The following is a 4,687-nucleotide window of genomic DNA, read 5'->3' as shown; positions in this document are numbered from 1 at the left end:
TCTAACTTCTGAAGCGTGGAAATATGAATATAACTTTCATTTTAAATGCATGAAAGGACAAGAACATGACAACAAAATACAAACTGTACTCAGGTCACAAACCAGTATCTGCTGTTGCTAACACACTGCACATGCAAAGAGCAGGCTCATTTTGTTCCCAGGACCCGGAGAGGCTGAGGGAAATCTCAAACATTTGCAGAGTCAGGCTTGTAGGCTTCATTTCTACCAATAAATGTTTTTATGGTAGACTCACTGTAGCCACAACACTTACATTTCTTTCTATAGTGGGTTGTAAGGAACTAAATTATGTTGTGAAAAAAGTGACGGTACTTTCAGCTGCTCTCTTATTTCCCAAGGGATCATTACATTTTACACCAGATGGCCTTCCCAGTGCAACCCTCCCATTTGTGTGGGCCTGGGACTGGCGCTTGGTTACGCTAGCTTGTGACTCCTTAAGTCTGGGTTTACATCTCCTCCCTCCTTCACATGTAAGGGGAATATGCTAACCAATACGCCATGAAGCATCTTCAAAAGTATTTCTGCTAATACATGAAATCCCAGGTAAAAGAGCCAGCTGTCATCATGCTCTATCGGACTATTTCTGCTAAAGTTTGCAGCAGTTTTCTCACAGTTAGTCAACGAGTAGAAATGGGCCTAAAAATAACAGAACAAATATGTGTGGAGATCTGTGTGCACAAAGATAACAGCACAGGTAATGTGTTCCATGAGGGTCAGTAAATACTACACCACGTTAGCTCCAGGCTGGGTATCCCACAGGGGGGAATGTAAGGAGGGGTTAATAAAAATTTGTGTGCGTGTGTTTTGTCCGTTGCTGATAAAGAAGTTCTACGCGCCGGCCAAAAGCCCCTCCTTCTGCGCTCTGGGTAATGGAAAAAATTATGTTGGAATTCCAGACTGCAAGCAAGTATGCGCACTTTGACCCTGAGCTCTCTGCGGCTTAAATTCACTTATCTAAAAATAGGCAAACCTGGAAATAATCAGCCTTTTTTTACATGTCTCTAAAGGAGCAGGGATTCGGCCTTGTAATAATGGATTAACACTCAATCGACATGACGTTTTATCTCCAGATGTACTCTGAAAGCAGTCATGCACACTGTATGTATCCCAAGAGAGCCTGCTTTGTGACTATGGGAATTTAGCATGAGAAAGCTGTTTCATTTGTGGATGGGGGGGGGGTCGATGTGGTGTTTTGTGCCAGAGACCGAGAGGGACGCAGAGATTGAGCGTGTATGCGGCGTTATCTCTGACTCATTCCTGGGACAGTTTATGTCTCTCTGATATATTTCCATATCATTTGCATAAAACATCTGACTACAGTGCTCTCAGGTTGTTTGAGCAAGCCTGTTATATGTTTCATTTACTGAACCATAATTTGTATTGCCTGGGGATAAAGTTCATTTACATGTTATGTCTAAGCCTCTAAGCTTTATGCAAAAGTATTTGAAAAACTCAAACAAATGAAAAATTAAAAAAACACTGAACACACTGCTGCCGACTTTTAAGAATATCTGTCACCACGTGTTTGATTGTATACACATAAAGTACTTTTATTGGGAGTAATGTCTGTCACCAAGTGCCAAATGTAAGTACAGTATCCACACCAGATTTTTGAGCCCTGTGGGGTGTGTGTGTTGTTCTGTAAAGCACTTTGAGCTGAGGTTGTGCATGATGTAATCCTCAATAAATAGGACTGAATGGTCAAAAAAATGTCTTTAAATGTTCAGAAATATTGTAGCAGAATTTGCAAAAATTAATATCCCTTCATTTGCTTTACAGGGAAGTTTGTTTTCTCATCAACCTATCAGATAATCTTTTGACTGTGTCCTTGTACCTCCTCTAAGGTGTCCAGGAAACATCCTAACCTGATGCTTGAACCACCTCAACTGGCTTTTTTCGATGTGGAGAAGTAGTTCTACTCTGATTGCCTTCAGAATGAGCAAACTCCTCACCCCGTTTCTACAGAAGAGCTCAGAGGAAGCTCGTTGCCATAGATGAGGATATGAATGTGAAGTACTGTGCGGAATTCTTGAGCCGTAAGAAATCCTTAACTAATAGGAAGAAATCCAGCAACCACTTGATATAGGACACGAGGGATGCACCTGATACTTAATGTACTTGAGTTGGACCAACTTAATTAATTAATGATGATTCAACTTATTTACTGCAGTTAATTTAACTGAGTTGATCCAACCCATGCAAATTACATTAGTCCAACAAAAATACTTAATGCTGATAGAAAACCATTTAATAATGTGGAAATCTTTTCCATGATTATTTGAAGTTCATTTAAAGAGTTACTTTTTGGAGCGTTCACCAAAGCCTAACATAAAACTTTAATGGATTTATAACAACTTTCACATAGTTGTCACTCCATCTCCTATCTTTATCAGGGTTGTGGCGGGAAGTCATGGGGTCAGAGGCAGGGTACACCTACAACTCTAAAGTCTGACCTAAGCCCACTATCTGCATGCCTTTGGACAGCGGAAGGAAGCTGGAGTACAAGGAGAGAACCCACACAAACAGAGGGAGAACATGCAAACTCCACACAAAAAGGCCCCGGCCTGATGGTGCATTTGAACTCAGGCCCTTCTTGCTGTGAGGTAACAGAGCTAACCACGGCACCACCGAGCTGATTTTCCTGTGGTTTGAAATCTCGTGTGATCTTGTGAATTTCACGTGTCCAAGCAGCTAACCACTCTCACTAGATTTTATCACGTCATCTCAATAAGAATAAATTAAGTTGTTGAATTTCATGCAGATTGTACATGATTTAATTAATTTAATTAAGTAGACTCTTGTAAATGTAATAATGTCACGGACCCGGCTCTGGAGGACTCGGGGGTCCGTGAGCAGGATGGACCGTTGTTATCTTTATTATTAGTAGTAGTAGTATTGTGGTTGTTGTTATTTGGGGATGTCTTTCTGCGCTATGCTGTGTTGTTCTGTGTTCCACTTATTATATGTATAGGCAGGGTGTGGGTGTGTACATGTGTGTCTGCGGGTGTGGCTGGAGGATGGAGAACAGCCACATACAGGCCTGATGGGTGTGGCCCTGCAGGAGGACAGGCCACACCTGAAGTTCCTGCCACACACCTGTTGGTGATCAGGGCTCGTCGGGGGAGCTACTTAGGAGAATGTTGGAGCTCCCACCGGCGCGGGATCATTGAGTTATCATCCCAAGTTAGTGTGTGTGAGTGCAACTCAGTTCGTGCAACTCAGTTCGTGCAACTCAGTTCGTGCATGCCGCGGGGGGTCAGTGTTGACGGCTGTCTCTGTGGTTTTCCTGCAGGAGGAGAAGTGGACCTGAAAGGCAGCACGCACGGGGTGTGCGGAAACACGACAGCGGGGAGCACACGCACGGGAGTCAAGGGAGCGACGGGGAGTTATTGTGTTTACAGCCTTCATTGTAAATAAAGTGCACTGTTTGCATCGCAGAACCATGCGTTTTGGGTCCTCATTCCCCCATATCCCCACGGTCTGCCTGCCGGACCGTGACAAATAACTACCCAATGTATGTTTTTTTGAATGCAATTGATCAGTTTATTGAAGCCTCATCAGAAATGGATAAAAAAAATTACACAATAGAACACTATCAGTCATGGATTGGCCTCCCCAGAGCCCAGACCTCAACATTACTGAAGCAGTGTGGGATCAGCAGTGTGGGATCATCTTGACAGAGAACGGGAAAAAAGGAAGCCAAAATCCAAAGAAAAACTTTAAAGGTCCTTCATGAAGCCTGTAGGACTATTCCTAAAGATTAAAAATATGAACAAGAAAGTGTATCTAAGAGAGTTCAGGTTATGTTGAAGAATATTAGTGACCATATAGCAGATACTGACTGAAGCTCGAAAATTGTTTTTGCCTTATTAGGTCTGCATATTTATGTGTAATTAATGTTTTTGCACATATTTTTCCATTTTCCAAGTGAAACCAAGAATTAGTGGTTGCCTGAGACTTTTGAACACTACCGGGAAATCAAGAGCTTCACTTTTACGCTCAGCTCTTCAACAGGGAACTGAAAAAAAAAAAAAAAATCAAAACTCAGAAATCTAAAAATGTAACTTTATTACCTGAACCTCTTCTATTGAAAACACACTGAAACTCAACATAAAAATATACTTCATACTATGCATAGAACCTTTTGACGCACTAACGCATTTCCTCATCTGGAAATTCTCTGCTTAAATGGGCAGATGTAAGTGTATGTTCTGTATATTTTTTTTATTGTGTTTCGTCATAGACAAATCAAACTATGAATTCCAACCATTCCAGTTCATCTCACCTGGTTTGGCCACTTGACAAGCCAAAAGAGTTCCAGTTTAACAGCAGAGTCAAACATTGTTATTCTAGAGTGTGTAAGCTGTACTTTAATACAGTCATTAATTACAAATAATTTAACCACAGACAGGATATGTAGGATCTTTTTGCTTTGCCTCTTGCATCCAGATCAATAAGAGTTTAAATCAGAGAGCAACGAGGCTACATTGACTCCTCTCTGGTGTAATCTGTGACTGGAGCAAAATAAATAAATGAAGTTTTAATGTTTTGCATTCACTGCCTAACTTTGTCAGGCTGCTGTGTGGTAAAGTAGAAGAGTTTGTCAGGCGTTTCACTGTAAATAGCTACGTGCTACTGAAAATAACTAATACGGGCACAGAGAGAGGTA

The 4,687-nt window shown here is 41.4% G+C and overlaps 1 long non-coding RNA gene across 1 annotated transcript; it reads left to right on the top strand.

Moving 5' to 3' along the window:
* Positions 1-3,452, top strand: LOC102081422 (uncharacterized). The gene is made up of 4 exons (XR_267840.4): positions 1-1,116; positions 1,863-2,054; positions 2,412-3,211; positions 3,311-3,452. It is a non-coding gene; the product is annotated as an uncharacterized LOC102081422 (long non-coding RNA).
* Positions 3,453-4,687: the final 1,235 nt, after the last annotated feature.

The sequence above is a fragment of the Oreochromis niloticus genome, linkage group LG13 (genome assembly GCF_001858045.2).
Source record: "Oreochromis niloticus isolate F11D_XX linkage group LG13, O_niloticus_UMD_NMBU, whole genome shotgun sequence".
Taxonomy (NCBI): Eukaryota; Metazoa; Chordata; class Actinopteri; order Cichliformes; family Cichlidae; genus Oreochromis; species Oreochromis niloticus.
Note: the sequence above shows the minus strand (reverse complement) of the source record. Positions and strands in the feature narration are given on the sequence as shown.